At 44.8% G+C, this 17,050-nt stretch overlaps 1 protein-coding gene across 1 annotated transcript in view; it reads left to right on the top strand.

The window, feature by feature from the left end:
* The window catches only part of PLXNA2 (plexin A2), a 452,864-nt gene that overhangs the window by 12,007 nt on the left and 423,807 nt on the right, over positions 1-17,050 (top strand). The gene's annotated exons all lie outside the window — the stretch shown is intronic.

Here is a 17,050-nt window from a genome sequence, read left to right on the forward strand (position 1 = left end):
CAGCAGAGTTCTGGACTATTTTAAAGCACACAATGGCTGTATTTTGACTTTCAAAACCTCTGTGTGTGTGCATTCCCAAGAAGGAGAGCACATAGGAATATAGGAAATATTAATCATTCTTCGAATCTTTCCTATAGTGTGGGATTTTTAGAGATGGTAATAACAACTTTACTGACTGCGCTCTCAGTTGATTTACACTGCCATCTAGAATAATGCATGAAAAAGGTACATATCATTGTGAAGTTTAGTTTTATGTCAGGAATAAATCAACTCTGAGGCAATACTAGAAAATCACATTATTTCCCTTAATGTTTTTCTTCAGTAGCTCAGTTCCAAGGCGAAGGCTGTTTGGTATTCTTCATTTCTTTGTTGGCCAGACTCCATTGCTGTGAACTCCACAGCGTCAGGGGGTCTGGTCAGAATTTCTGGGTGTGGATTTCAATGTGAAGATTTTATTTAGTGTGGGTTTCGGTGGGATTTGCGTTGATCTGATGCTGAAAATCCTTGTAAAGCTTCATCTGTTCCTCCCTTTAATGTCTTTTGTGTGGCCTCGTCTGTCCCTCCGCTGGAGCGATGGGGAGCCAGTGAGACACCAAAATCAGAGTAACATCAGGTCATTAGGGTATCCCTACACCATAGGTAAATATGTATGTCCTAGATGTACGTAGGCACAAAGAAGGATGAGCAGGTGTACCCCTTTGCTGCAGCACAGATATTTCCACCTGCACCTGAGTCTAAAACCCCCCCGAAACTATTAATTCCAGTTTTAAAACCTAAAAGCAATTAAATGCTTTTAGTCTTGGTCATATTCAGTGCTTGGCTTACTTCTTATTATTTTCTAGTTTTGTGGTTTTCCTATTAACTTCCTCTGGAGTTCTTTTTTAAAAAGCTATCAGCAATCTAGCTAAAAATTCAACAGCTACAATTAAAAGTGTGAGATAACAGAGAGGCAAAGGATGGCCTGGGCCGGGGGGCATTTTAAGGTAGCCCTTTATTGAAACAGGTTCACTATGATGGTAATTAAATAAAAGTGCTAATAAGGAGAACAAACTGGCATCTATGCAGGAGCATCCATCGTTGCCATGATGCTGGTGTCTGACCCCTGGGTCTTATTTGCTTGGTGCTTTTGGCCCCCGTGTGGTTGGACACCGAGTCCAGCCAGGCCGGGTTAGTTGTGCGGTGATGAAGGAGAAATTAAATGAAGAATGGCAAGATCTGCGGTAATGTGTTTGCTTTGGGTGAAGTTTAAGGTTGAGATTAAAAGAAAAACACCAGTGAGAGGGAAAAGTTCCCTGGTGTGCTTTGCTGTGGAAATAACCAGTGGGGATGGCAGCTCTCGACCTTGCTGGATAGAAATCTGGGACAACAGGAGATCCAGTTCAGGGTCTTTTGCTGAGCTCTCAATGGGCTGGAGTTAAAATAGCAGTTATTAACCAAAGGCATTCAGAGCAAGCAACAATCTAGTTTTTAACGGCATGAATCAGAAGTGAGGAGGCGTGATGGAAACCAGCAGCACAACGTGCAAATCGCAGCAGCCCCTTTGCAGGGGTGTTTGGAACGTGCTGTCAGCCCATCGCCGCGGGTCCTGCTGAGAACAGACCTGCACCACTCCTGGGAGGTTTTGCAAAGACGCGAGAAAAGCAAATAATAACTGGATATTATTGGGGAGAGATTGGTGGGGCTGTTACTCAGGAGACGCACGCAGGGATTTTTTTTCAAGCAAAGAAGCTTTGAGATGTGACACCCTGAATGCAAACAGAAACTTGGAAAGCAAAGGCAAAGATCCAGGGTTGGTCATCTCAGGGTTTTGTGACGGGCTGTACATCCCTGGGCCTGGTGGCACCACAAGTGACACACTCAGGGCTGTGACAGCTTTTGCTGGGCTGGAGCATCTCCCGAAATCCCAGGCTGGTGCCAGCAGAGAGCACTGCAGCACAGCCAGTGACGGCAACAGCCGCTCTGGAGCAAAGCTACAATAAAAGGACTTTTATGAGCCATGCAGCTGGGATTTCTGAGTGCTCGGGTCGGGGAAGGTGTTGTTCTAGATGAGCTCCTTGAAATAATGTGCAATTCGATGCTGTGTTCCTCTGCAGTTTGCTTTTCTTTGTAGCCTTAAGACACAGACACTATAAAGCAGGCAGGTTCCTTAATTTATATAGGGACTGGGAATGAGTTGATGTGGAACTAGATGCTGCTTTTTTTCTGTCTCTGTTGGAAAAAGCTGCTCTTTTCTATGGGCTGTATTTTTCTAAAGTGGTTAAACTGGTAACCGAGTTATCTGAAGAACTTAGCCACAGGTTTTGTGCCTTCTTCTTAACCTGGTAGTTATAAGTTATAGCCCTGGGAATTAAGTGGTAACTAAGTGGACCAGGCTATGGATGGAAAGGGACCGTGATCCATGGGGGACGTCGAGCAAACACACGACACGAGGGGTAATTTTTGCAGGAGCAGGAGTGTTTGTTTTGCTTTTGGAGTGATGACAAGTGAGCAAACAAGATCTGAATTTCACATCTGCTCCAAAGACTTCTCTTACTCTCCCTAAGTAGCCAAAACATATCAGGAGTTGGTAAGACAACGTGTCGGATGGATTTATGCGTTTTTTTCATCAGTTTGCTGAAAAGTGGAAGCTAGATGACAAAACATTTCATAAGCAGTCACAGAGTCCATCTCTCGGCGTGTGGGAGTACTGATAAAAGCTGGGATTGACTCCAATTGTAAGCTGCACTTTAGTACCCTTGATTGGAGCTCTGTGATCGTTCTCGTGTTTCTCACAAGACCATCAGCACTTGAAAGCGTTCACTTCATTCACTACACACAAGATGACCAGAGACACGGTTTAGTATAAATTCCCAAGGTGCTTTTACTCATTGCCGGTTGTTACACCAGTTTGGTGATGTTTGGAGAAGTTTTGATCTGGATCCTGCTGGATGTAATTACTCGGAATATCTGTTTTCTGACCATTCAGAAATAGCTGTGGGATGGCTGCTGGCTGCTCACATATCTGCTGTGACACAGCGAATATATGCAACCCTATTGAAATAATCTTTTCTCTGTTGTGTTTAAAGAGATAGCAGTTATCCTTATGGGTAAACAGACTACCTTCCAGGTACTCTGTTGTCTTTAGATACACTGTGCAGTTCGTTATAGCAGCACTAAATCAAACCCACTTCTTGTCACAAGGAACCTTTCCACCTCCTTCCTATAAAATTTGACAGTCTACACAGCAGATAATGGTTTGTGCTCAGGTGACCTGCCCGTCCGTCTCAGCCACACAATCTAAGTGGGTAATGGAGATGGTGACATAATATATATATATATATATTTTAAATCTTTCCTAGAAGCAAAAGTTTTCTTAGCACATCAGAGAATAAGTCTCAAATAGCTGAGTAAAGAAAGGGATAAATTGCTCAAATAAGTGCTGAACATCCCTGGGATTTTTGCCCGTGGGGAAGGGAAAGCGCCGAAGGGAACAGAATCAATGTGGTCAAGGAGCCGCTGGCTGTCGGCAGCCAGATGAGCACATGGCTTTTTTTTAGCTAAATCCCCCCTTTTAGCAGTGGTTTTGGGCAGGGGCTTAGGTATCGATGTGCTCAAAGTGATTATTTATCATTAAGGTGTAGAAGTGAAGTCAAGCTACCCAAGTGCTGTAGCTTCTAACATCTGCGCTTTATATTGATGGGGTTTGTATCAGAGCCACCTCCCTCCTCGTAAAGCTGCACATCAGCTTTGAGATGCCAGACAAGAGACCACCTGCCTTCCTCCTGATTTATTACAGGAGTCATCTGGTGCTATTTGATTCCTCCCGGTATGAAACCGTTCATTATTTATATTGCGAGGAACTAGAAATAGCTGTCAGGTGTCCATTTTCAGGTTGGGATTGGCGGAGAGGAACGCAGGGGATTCTGAGCATCCCAACCAAGGTGCGAGATGGGAAAGAGATGCTGCCCTGAGGCCACTTTTGAAGGAGGAAAATGAGGAGTAAAAGTGTTATTTCTATGTGAGAAGATGCTTGGGATGCCCATGCGCGCACCCGAATTCTCACAAACAGCTCTAGACAGCAGGGAAAGGACTTTGTGCTTCTTTTTGTTGTCTTTTTATTATTCTGTTTGAACCTGTTTCTGTGCTTTGAGATCCCCGGATCTTGGTCCGTCAAGTTTTCCTGAGTTTAAACAGCTGGGTTTTATTTTTTGTGCTCGTTCAATAGATTTCTTCGCTGTGATCTTTGTTGTTTTACATCTTAAAAGTTTCATTTCCAGCTTCTGGTTCATAATAATCCTGCAGCTTGGATGGTAACAAAAGCTGTGAGCATCTCTCACATGGATAAGGTGGAAATCACTTAAAAAAGGAGTTTAAGCACACGATGGGGATAACACAGCAGAGTTACTGATGCACAGGGTGAAGCGGGATTTACTAGGAAAGCTTCATGTTTACAGTGTTGAATTTTGTATGGTGTGCACATGGGCCATTTAATCAGCGCTGCCTTCTCTGGAAAACCAGATTTGGACCCAAAAAAGGGGAAAGGACAGACACGGTGGGAGCTGGAAGGAGGCACGGGATCCAGAGCCAGGAAAATCAGCCCCCTTGGGAAAAGGTGGTTGTTCTGGAAGAGAAAGACTTGGAATTATCCTCACGTGGTGCTTCACTGAATTAGAATGTTAATATTTTCTGCAGATAATTAATAGAGAAGCAGATGAACGGCGAAGAGCAGTCTACCAGATCCATACTAACAAAGCATTTTCTCCTTATTATTTTCTATTGCCTTCCTGCTCTGGTTAAAAATATATATGTATATATCTATCCAATCAGATATGATATATTAGTGCAGATCGCTGCCAGTGTAAGGAGCCAAGCAGTGAGTATCCTGGAGGACGCAGATGCCAGCTCCTCGGGGGACAAGAGGGACACTTGCCAAAAGGAAGAGAGTTTCCAGAACTTACTAATGAATTTGCAAGATATCCTGCAATTCTATGTCCGTGCATCTCACTCGTAGGAAAACTACTTATTTATCTATCGCGTTTTTACTTTGTGCTGTTGTTCAGCACAAAACACTTCATATTCAATTTGTTAAACCCAAATGAACAACGTTACCAGCACTGGGGTGCACGAATCACAGGCGGGATAAGGGATGCACAGTTTTTATCGGCGTTTCAGTCCTTAGCGCTGCTGTTGGATTGACACAGTTTGCTTTATTGTCTTTTTAATGTATTTTGGCTGCACCTTTAGCAGACAGGGATGATTCCATGCAGATGTTCTCTGGGTACCTTTTATCCCGAGCACAGTGCAGGGCGCCCCTGCAATGCACTTTTCCCAGGGGCCGCACGTTTTGCTGCAGCAACACCATATTCCATGCTGTTGATTTGCAAACCGTTTACTCCTTTAGCAAAGGTTTTGCCACAGAATGGCTTTTGTTGCCAGGAGAGAGCAGAATGTGAGATGGTTTCGCAGGATGCTGAGGAATAAGGTTTGAACCCACTGGTGTGCGGGGAGCAGGTACGGTCCAGCCGTGGGACCACACACGTGAAACCATGTTTATTAACAACAGTGCATTTCAACGTTATTAATCCTTGAGACTCCACATTTGTTGCTTCCCTCCCCATAGCACAGAAGCCCACGCTCGCTTCTCTCCCTCAGGAAAAATACATTTTAAACAACTTCTTGTGCAAAAGAAGGAAGAGCAAATCAGACCGTTTTCCTGAGGCCACAGAAATTCTCAGATATCCATTTCAAGGTGTTTATTACAGCCTTTCATCCCATCCCCTGAGTGTCGAGACTAAATTCCTTGCCTGGCAACAGATGGGATGCCAATTTATTTTTAGCAGTTTGTTTGCTTTGATTGAACCCTTAAACAGTATCCTGCTTTTAAGTCCTTGAATTACCTTGGGGGGTAACAAGCTGGGCTGAACTCTGCGCAAGGAAACCCAGAAGAGAATCTACCAGTGACAAGGAGCTATCCCGGCTACCTAAAACCAATGCTTTACTCTTTATTTAGAGGACCTGCAGTACAACTATTAACTGGCACTCTGAGCAGCGAATTATTCCTTTTATTTTGACAGAAAGGAAAACAGGAGACATTAACGCCACCTCAGTAAGGGCTGGATGAGTGTGTAAGGTCTTCTTCAGCCTTAGCTCTCCACAAATCTGACAAAAGACGTATAAATAGGGCAAACGGCCTCAAAACGGGCACGTCGCCCTTGTTTGTGTGATCCTGCGCAAGCAATTTTTTCTGGGAAAGCAACAGTTAGATACAAACTGTCTCTTTTGTCTGCACCAGGATGGCTGTAGACGCCAAGAACTTCCAATTGAGAAGGGAAATAAAATAAGCAAGATGAATTTATCCTTCCCCTGCGCTCTTCAGACTTTAGAACCTTCCGCTGCCGTTACTGGTATGAGACGCTGGGTGTCCTGGCAGCGGAGCGGCCTCTTGGCCTTGCTGATCTAATAAACCCCCTGGATTAAAAATGTTCCTGTGGCCGCTGGAGCCGGTCTGTGGGTCCATCCACAAATGCGATGGGCGAGACGGAGCTGCGGGGGCACGGGGATGCAGACAGGGCATTTTTGCATCAAAATCAGAATATCCTGCTGTGCTGGAGTGTGTTGTTTGGAAGGGGTTATTCCCGCTCGATATATTCACGTATAAATAAAGGAATATTGCTCTCCGCCTTGCGAATTTGTGCAAAGGGACATGCTGCGGGGAACCAGGTGAAATCCGGCACCGGCTCCATCACTCTTGGCTCTGCAGAGGCTAAAAACCCCCCAGGCTGCAAATATCCAGCCCTTCTTTTGGCTAAACAAACCCAAATCCCATCCTCACTCATTGGCACAAGCACTGAGCAGCAGGACCTGCTTTCTCCCTTTCCGGGCTGGGACGTCCCCATTTGGATGCACAAATCCATGCCCAAAAAAGCCTTTGGAGGACTTTTTAATGCTTTCTGTAATGAGGATAACAGGGATCATTTCTTTCAATCGGCCGGCTCTGCAAGCTGCTGCATAGAGAACAAAGCATCCCCCTTGTGTTCCACCAAAAAGGTCTTTAATGAAGCTCTGCCCATTTCTGGGAAGCCTTAAAAACCTTTGTGCTCGTTCCAGCTGTACACACGATCTGAGAGCTCCCGAGTCTCTCTATGGGGGCCTGGCTAGAAAATGAATTGCTTTTATTAAAAATATTTTATTTTGGGTCTCCTTTCACCCATTTGCTCAGTTCTTTGCTAAAATTACCCTCTGAGTCATAGAGAGCTCTTAAAAACCCCTCCTTTTGGTTTTCCCCCTCTAAACTGCTTTTAATAATTAAGTGTAATGGAGAAGCTTTGTTTGGATTCCTCACTCAGATGGTTAATTAGGTATAGCTAAATAAGTTACAAAACATACTTCTTTGGCCTCAATTCCTTTCCCTTTATCCAAACTAAAATACACTGTTCTCCAGAGAGTTCTTGTTTCAAAATGGACTGAAGGTAATTATTTCAGATAATTAAGATCACTAAGCAAAGTAATTTAATTGTCTTTCCTGCCTCTTCCTCCCTCCAAGAAATGTAAATGTCTGCGTTACACCCGATCAATAAAAACAACCTTTGCAAAGGTTAAGTTGGCCAAGTGTGCTGTGAAGTCAGAAGAGACGAGCACGATGGGAAATCCAGCCGAGATGTGTAGAAAAGTAATGATATTTCCAATGGAAAGATTATTTTCCCAAAGATTTTTGGTTGGTTGGCTTGGATTTCTCTTTTTTCGCATCTTTGCCAGCAGGTACAAAGTGTGAACCTCTCTGGCCAAATTAATTGTGTTAAAATCAGGTGGTTTGGGCAGGGTGGCCTGGCTGGGTCCATGCAGAGTCACAGGAGAAAGGTGAATTGTGTTGAAATAATGGGGCTCCAGCAGCGACATGTGCAGCAAACCCTTTTCAATAAGGGCTGTGGTGAGGTAGGAGAAGAGAAATGGAAGCTCAGGGCCTGGAAAAGCTGGGTGAGAAAAGGTATTTGGGGTTTTTACTTGCTTTTTCGTTACTTCCGAGTGTCTTGTTGCAACACGACTTGGGTATAATGTTTGGTTAGGGCAGTCGGGATGAAATTTGCTCTAGTTGTCTTGTTGGAGTACGTGGCAGAAGAACGAATTGGTTTTGTTTGAGTCACAGCATTTTTCATGTTTGCTAACATTTTCTGCTTAAAGCTGGAGAAGGGATGAAATCGGGAGCTCCTTCCTTTTGTGCTTGGTCTCAGGGCTGTGAGACGGGAGCCTGTTTACCAAACTGGCTTTATGTAACCAAAGAAACTCTGAAGCAAGGAGCTTTATCTTTGTTTAGTGAGATCCTGAGTCATTCTGGTGCCTGTCAGTTTAACCCACTCTTCTTGTTTCTTCTCTCTCTTTGCAAACGTTTTTCCTTCTCTTAGCTGTTCCCTATCTGTGTCTTACGCTGCTTGTGTACAGAGTTGGAGATATTTATATAGAAAATAACTTTTACAGCTCCCTTTCCCTGTAACTCTGTGGTATCTGGAGCTGCAAGTTCAGAAAGCGCTTAAGTCTCTCACCAGCGCAGTGTGTCTGGCTACAGACAAGCAAAAAATAGCAATACTAAGACTTAAGCAGCTTTCAGGATTTAAACTTGATTCAATCCTGCATGCTGGGCTGTGCCTTAAGCTCAAGCCTCGTCTACAGCTGGGTCAAACCTTCCTGACCTGGTTAGTGTTGCCCGAATCCAAAAGCCTTGGGCTGTGCTGGGGGAGTTCAGCTCCTGTTCCAGGTGTGTGGGCAGGGGGGTCTGGGAATTGGAATAATCTCTCACTGCTGCAAACATCTGGGCTGGACTTACTAAGAAGTAAGTTAGATGCTAAAACATCAGGGATGTGTCTGTACACCTGAAATACTTCCAAAAATGACTTGAACTTGGAGAACACAGCCTGGCTGCTCATGCGTTCACCTTAAACTCTTTGGCTTCTCTTTTCAGACTCTACTGAAAGCTATTGCTGCTCTTAAGGTCGTTTGTAACGTGATGCATACTTTGCAGAAGCAAAAGGTCTGGGGCCATTTACATGTGTCTTTCCAGAAAGGACAGATCCTGAACAGAGTGTCCAGGTCTATACCCAGTGACAGCAAAGGTTTTGGGGACACCTCGTCACTCCTCTTTCCACAGCAGCAAGTTTCCCACCTGTTAATTTCCAAAGCTTAGCCTATTTTTTTAGTTCTAGCCATTTTATAATGACTGCATGCTTTTATTAAAGCTTCCTGTGGTGTGTTCATTATAATTTCTGTTTTACAAGGGCCACAAACACTTCAGCAACCTGTCAGTGCTCCTCTTTGAAGCCAGCGTAGAGGCGAATACCAAAGATCTGCTATCTTAATTAGTACAAGAGGTTACGGGGATGTTAATACCTGATCTTGCAGGGCTGACAGAAAGGATTAAAGGTTGTGGAATTGCGTGCCTGTAAAACAGAGGGTTCCGGGCATGACTGGTTTATTTCTGAGCTCAGATTGGCAGATTGTGGCTTTGCTTGCTTGGCTGAACATGCTTGTTGGTGCGAGTCTGAGTTGGAGCATACGGGACTCGTGCTTGGGCCAAGGGTGGGAACTGCCAGGAAGGTCTTAACTCCTTCAAGCTTTGACGGTATCAAATTCGCTCAGAAATACTTGAAATAACGCCTATACCTTGTGGCTGTGCAATGGGATCTTTCAATCCGTGTGTTTTCTAAACAGCTTTGCTGTTGTGCTTGGGGAGCAGGACGTGGGTCTTATCAGCACCTATTCCTGCAAACTCCTGTCACCTGAGGTCAGCGGGGCCCTGGTGACATGATTGCTGCCCACAGCACCTGCACAGGGTCCACTAGACAGCAGCCAGAGATGCGTTTTTTCCACCACTGTGACAAACTGGAACGCTTGGTTCCATAGCGTGGGGATGCTGAGCAGCTCGTGTGTGAGGGTCAGCAGAAAGGAAGAGGCACCTTGGGAACCCCAGGTTACACCACGGAAAGGGACACTCCAGTGTCTATTTGCGGCTATTAATGGCAATCAGATACCGGACAAGACGTACTTCTTGCAGACCTGTTCTCCTTGGCCTCGCTCAATCTATTATGGTTCATGCAATAGAATTCCTGAGATGTTTGGTCCTCTGGAACAGCTTGGAGTCCTAAAGCAGTTGCTGTGTGGGCACGGAATAAGTGATGCTTCAGTCTTATTTTTAGCCCTTGGGATTGTGTGTTGGAGCCCTTTGCCCACATTGCTTCCATAGTCTTTACTCTGAATTGTTTATAGTTTCAGGCCCTGATTGTGCAGTGTGGTGGTTTTGGCTGAATCTTTCAGGATATCTGTGTGTGACAAGTAATACTCAACCTGTCTAAAGGTGGTAAAAATCTTGCTGTAATTAATTAACTTATTGTATTTTATGATGTTTGGTGTGCTTCCTCGGCACCCAGAGGATCTCGGATCTTTGATCTAGAGAGTGTGATTTATCGGGCAATTATCCATCTACACACCATCGCTCATGCTGGAAAGAGGCGCTGTGATCTCATCAGTCTGGGAGAACGCGACACGGACGGACTTTTATCAAGTGAAAGGGGGGCTGATGGATGGAGAAGTCGGGGAAAGTATTGATTCAAGCCAATATATTATCCTCTACATTAATATTGTGCAGACAGTAGCAAATAGAGACCCTGCACTAGTGTTAGTGTTTTTTCCATGCAGAAGGATTTCCCTTCTGCAGAGTTTTATTTCAATGAAGACTTATGTTTTATGATTTCTTATGGAAATGTTAGTTCTTCCATTTTACAAAGAAACAGGCAAAATGCACAATTATTTTACTTGTGCCATCAGGAGGAAATGGTGTGAGGTGAATCCTCTTGGGAAGATGGTTTGGGAGAAGAGTTGTCTGTATCAGATGCTCTATGTTTTGGGAGATGACTTGGAAAATAGCACATGGCTGGTCCTGCAGGGCTTTTCTATAGGTGCATTAAAAAGAATGGTGGCCCAGGCCACCTGCTTGTAGATAAACTTCACTGCAGGCCTAAGGCCCAGATGGTGGCTATGGAAATGTGAGATAAGGAGAAAACTTTTAATATATTTAGTCCTGTTGACTTTCCAAATGGCTCCTGAATCTGGTCCAGAATATGCATTACATCACACAGGTTCTCCCCTTCCATTACTGCTTCTTTTTTAATTTGAAGGACGCTCCTCTGAGTTTAGCAGGGGCTTTTCTGTCAACGACTGATGCGTTCCTCCCGCTATCCGTTCCACCTCGTAACACTGGATTTATTCATGTGTCGACAGTTCTTCCCATGTTCATCAGGGCCAGATAGTGATAAGAAGGACTTTGGCTTTAAAAATTACCTTCCATGCTTGTTCAGTAGCCAATAAAACTGGGCAGCAGGGGCATCTCAGCCCAACTGTTCTTGCTCCAGGTTTTCAAGCGGAGTTGTGCCACACCAAGCAGAGGATGGGTGTATTTTCCCCCGGTCCCCACTGGAGGTCACTGGAACATTGTTTACCATTGTCCGTTAGAACAAAGGAATTGCAAACCTGACGCTTCCCGAAATGAATGTTTTAAATTTTCAGAGATTTTATCAATTTTACATGTGAAAATAAATCTCCCAATTGCTCATAATCCCGGGTGTAATAGATATTTTATAAACATTTCTTATGCCCCGAGGAGACATCAGCAGAGCCTTTATTTTACCAAAGTATGAATCAACTGATAAGAATTTTAAGAAGGGCTCCTGTAATGGGTTCTCTGTGCCTCAGCTTGCTTTGTCATACCCTGATGGATGTGTCTTAAGTGCAAAAACATATCTTAAGCCATTCCGTGTCCATCAGCAGGAAATCTAAATGTTGCCGTTGCCAGTCATTTTATTGTATGTGTTATATATGCTGGAAAGAAGATGAGCAGCTTGGTGTTGTGCAAAGGTCATCTTAGGAAATTCGGCTCAGATGAGGGAGGCAAAGTGTGTTGTGGGTTTTTGTGTTGTGTGTTGGTGTTTATTTTCTGTGTGTTCTTCTGCCCTTGTGCAGCCAGCAGGTCCTTCTTGCTCAGATTTTTGGGAAGTCTCCTTAGATTCCCCTCCTTTCCTAGATACAGACCCCCCATGCATGGGGAGTCCCCTGCACTTGGTGCTGGAGCAGAAACAGGTGATAGATGAACATGATCTAATTATCAGTAATTAAAAAAGTTTGGCAACTAGTCACGGAATCAGCAAGAAAATGAAACAAAGCTTCTTCACAACCCATCTATCAAAGTGTGTGCAGTTGCTGTTAATGATAGACCGAACAGTAATTAGTACTAACTAAAAGGATCCCTTTATATTTCCCAGTGATATTTAAAGCAAAGAGATAGACTCCTGACTTTTGGGTGATACCCAGTTTCAATATAGCACTGGGTTTTATATATTAGTCTTTATATGTTAAGTGCATTTGCAAAATGTTATCAGCTTATGGCAAATGAGGCGCCGTTCACTGTAAGTTTTTGACTGCATGCAGTTTACCAGCTAGAGCAGTGCTTGGTCTCCTTTGAGAATGCGTGGGAGGAGTTGGGGATTTCCATTTCAGATGTAGGTACTTCCTTTAAATCCGTTCCCACAGACAGCTGGTAAATCCAAAACCCCTGCTGGAGTATTTATTAAGTAGAAATACATACATGAAAAAAATGTGATGCATGTCTTGGCCTCTGACAATCATCAGAAGCCTCGCGGGGAAGTATTTTTATCAGCATGGGGTTTTTTTTGTTCTCTCAGATCACCCCCTCCAAGCTCCCCATTAGGACAAAGACGGGTGAGGAAAAGCCCAGTTTTAGTTGAGCTGAGGTGGCACCAGAGAGGGCTGGGCCCAAGGGGGATCTGTCAGCTCTTAGCACCGAAAACACTCCTTTTATAAAGACCTCCGAAAAGTAACGCTTGATTGTATTTAATGAGTAATTTTTGGCACCTAAATAGGTTCATCTCGACTTGATGATGAACGCGGGGGCTTCAGTCCTGAACCAGAGATTTGATTAACGCATTAAAATGATGAGGGACTCGGTTGGAATAAGAATGTGTTTGCCTACAGGCTCTCTGATAGACTTGATGAGCACTGGATTTTTGAGAACACAGTGGGTTTTTTTCTAGATGCAGACAGGGCAGGTGACCTCCTGAGACGTTTCTGCTGGGTGTTAAATTCTAGAGAAGGAGGTCTCTGAAATTAGAGACGGCCATGCCTTGTGCTGGCCTTGGGTGAAGCTTTTGGCAAAGGCGGGGGACAAGAAATGTGGCTTGACAGAACCTGCCAATAATCTGTTAGCCAAGAACGTGCCCAAGAAACAAATTTATGAGCCTCAGAGGTTCAAAATGTCCTTGTGGGGTGTGTGGGCATTTAATAAACCTGGAGGAGGGACGGCTCTGTGTGCGCCCAGGCCTGGACTGCACCGGCACTTCTTGTTTTGCTTAATTTTAAAAGCTTATCCTTAAATGTCTGTACTAAAACTCTGGAGCCCTAAGAAAGAAGATGCAAATAACTTGACTGTTTTTTTTTTTTCCCATGGAAGCAATTAAGAAACTGTGTTAATAAGAAATCAAGTTGTTTGTAAATTTTAATGGTTTAAAAGGTGCTCTGGGGAAATCACAAACAAATAGGACACTGATGCGGACCCTTGCTCGCCAAGCAGCTCAACCTATGTTGTAGATGTGATCAATTAAAAATTATCAGGAGAAAATGATGCATTCTATTAATGTGTTTAGCCAGGAGGATTTTCTAATACAGCAATGAGGGGTTCGAAGGAGAGAGTAGTTTTATTTCTTAAGAAAATGGCAAACCGAAGTGCATCTTGCAACAGCTGGTTGGGAATGCTGGGGGCAAATCAGTGTGTTAATACCTTATGCAATGATCAAAAAATGGATTTAACAGTGCGCTGGCAGCCAAACAGCAGAAATGGGACCCATCCCTGGTGTGGCTTTGACACCTCCTGGTGTCACCTAGCACTGCGGGGACACAGATTTGAGGGATCCTGGTTGGAATGATGACACTGGGTTGTTGTTGGTCCCATCAACGCGTTATTTTCATAGAATCTTAGAACATCACGCCAATTTTGTTCTATATCTTAAACAAGGGCTGGAAATTACTCCTCAGGCTGACAGAGGTGAATCCCATAAAACTCCAAGACCTTGCAATACGTTTTAAAATGTACAAAAGAATCAAACTCTTGTGCTAAAACTCTGCGTCTCGGGTGCGCTTTAACCCATCCCCGGTGGGCGGAGTCAGCAGCTGTGGCGGGAAACCCAGGCCCCGCCCCTGGCCTCGTGACCAGCCCCGGGGTAACGGCCGCGCTGCCACGTGCCCCGGGAAGGGGAGCGGGCGGGATTGTGAGGTGAATCCCGGTTTCATGAGTTCGAATCCCCGGCGAGCGGTGGCTCCAAGAGGCCGAGAGGTGTAAGTTTGGGAATGGGGTTCCCCGGGTGGCTCCTCTGGGATGGGGTTCTCACAGCCCCGTTGCAAGGGTGTGCTAAAGGCAGCTTTGCTGAGTGCTGGTGGAGCAGTGGCAGCGCTGGGCGGGGGCCCTTTGTTCATAGCGGAGCGTTCGCACTGTGCTGCAAGTTTGTTCGGTGTTTGATTCGCCCCTGAGAGTTCATGTTTTGCTGAGCTCTTTCACATGTAACCTCCTTGCTGCCACCCATCAGTGGCTTTGAGTTGCACCAGAGAAGGTTCATGTTGGATATTGGGAGATGTTTCTTTATGGAGAGTGGTATTGGGCACTGAAACAGGCTGCCCAGGGCACTGGTGGAGTCACCGTCCCTGGAGGGGTTTAAAATATGCGGAGATTAGGCTTTTAGGGATGTGGGTTAGTGCTGAATTTAGGTTATGATTGAACTCCATCTTGAGGGTTTCTTCCAACCAAAGTGATTCTTTCTCACTGGTGTGCGGAGGGCTGAGAAAACGTGAGTACAGGCAGCAGCTTAAACAAAACCTCATCTGGGTGTTCCTGCTCCGGCAGGGGGATTGGACTAGAAGATCTTTGGAGGTCCCTTCCAATCCCTCACATTCTGTGATTCTGTGAAAACCCACCGCTAAAATGTCCGATTTATTTGTTCTTTTAATTACGTGATTGCAAAGCCTGTGTCGTGATTTCAAGGCCCAGCCTGTGCTCTCTATAGCATGAGGGTTGGCAGCGTTGCTTCTGCTGTGGCTTGGAAAAGGTCCTGCAAAGGAGTCCTCTTGGTTTCTAAATGTGCTAATATCTGACATATGCAAAGAGTGTAACCGGAGGCTTCTGTACTGCCTCGGTAGCCGAGGAAAATATTAATGTGACAGGAATGGAAGATGGAGCTTCAGGCACAACACTTGTGTTTGAGGCAGGTGAGAAACAGGGCAGTGACCAAGTGACAACTGTGTTTATTGCCGCTGGGGTGTGTGACATGTATGTGGTCTCCATAAGGCTGAATTATTGTGGTTTGTAAGGAATTTGCGGAACTACACTTAGTTTTATGCAATATGTCTATGTATAGACAAAAATCAACAAAAGACTTCACCATTGCCGTGACATGTTCCTTCCAACTTGTTCACTCCTGTGATTATTGCCATTTGTTTCTCCTGAGTTTTCTGTAGAGCGTGACAAGACGCCGAAGTTTTATGGTGAGTTGCACAAAGGTCTCCTTTGCATATTAAAGACTTTGTGTTGTCACTTGACTAAATTTGGGAAAACATCTACCACCGTGAGTGTCATTAGAGAGATGAATTCCAGTGCTCATTACTGGGGTGCTGTGACAAATAGGTGGCGGAAGGACCATAAAGTGTCTATGCCTTTTTTTTTTTCCCCCCTAAGCCTTATCAAGGCTCATTTTACTTTTCTTCATCTCTAGCAATCTCAATCCCTTGATAATAAATGCAGCTCGCACATGAACAACCTCCCCCCCCAGACTGATTTCTTTCCCCTGGGAGAAGTGATTTAAAAGAAGACGAAAAAAAGACATTGAATGTGTTCATTATTGATAATCTTAAAGATTTACTGTGGGCTTTCAGAAAAGCTGCTGCCTTAAAGCAAACTGCTTTTATCTCCTTTTTGTTTGCTTAGTTGGCTTTTGTGGGTTTTGTGTGTAGGTTTTTTTTCTGTTCAGTAGCTCATGTAGGTAGAAGCTCGAATATATATTGTTTTTCCCTGAGGGGAAGTTTTCCAGTCGCTGCTCGTGGTGGGAGCTGCCTGAGGATGCGGTTTGTGGTGTGTGGGGTACGTTAGACCCCGGTTGATGTGCCTGTGGTCGCTTGAGAAGTGTCGTGGTGTTACCAGCCCCACAACAACAAAAAAAACCTTGGCAAAATAGCGCAGAAATCTGCTCAGGGGCTGAAATGGTTTCCAGTCTGGTCCTTCCGATCTCCATCCTCGCTCATGTTCCCACGCACCGTTTCAGGGCGCTTGTCTTGGGCTGGGGTTAAAATGTTCTTCATGTGGTACCTGATTGTATTAGAGTGCAGGAAGCCAAGAGGAAATGGAAGAGGAAGGGGGAGTTTGATTCAGACGAATCCCCAACTGCTCCTTCACTGGAGCTGGAGGAAAGATGTTGACATGGTAATTATCACAGCGGTTTGTGTTTTATTGCTTCCAGCTTTCTCCTTGGGGGAGCAGCAGCAGTTGGTGCGGTGCAGGAGATGGGGTGGCAGGTGGGAATCGGGTGCACACTGACTGAGCCAAAAGGCAGGAAACTAGAATGGGAATCTGTGCTAAAAAGCCCAAGAGCAGTGAATTTCTCCATCGGGTTCTGACCTTGGTCAGTGCACCCCAAAGGACAGAGGCAGCCACGCTGTGCTCAGAGCCATTAGATATCAGGGATGTTTAAAAGTACAAGATACCAAGCCAGGAGGCGCAGACCAGATGTTCTCATTCACCTCTTTGCCCTTCAGTCTCCAGAAGTTCCAGAATATCTCGTTAAAGCCAAAAATAAGTTCAGGGAGGAGCAGATGGCATTAGGAATCGGGAGGTGTGAATGAGCTGTTTTCACCCATGTAACCTCTTGATGGGCCCTGCAAGACCAGGTCACTTAAACACCATAGAGGTGGTAAAGATATTATAACGGAGAAAACGAGTGGGTCTCAAACTTAAGCTGGGTTCTGTGCAAAGTGT

Source organism: Columba livia, chromosome 22 (genome assembly GCF_036013475.1).
Source record: "Columba livia isolate bColLiv1 breed racing homer chromosome 22, bColLiv1.pat.W.v2, whole genome shotgun sequence".
Classification (NCBI taxonomy): domain Eukaryota; kingdom Metazoa; phylum Chordata; class Aves; order Columbiformes; family Columbidae; genus Columba; species Columba livia.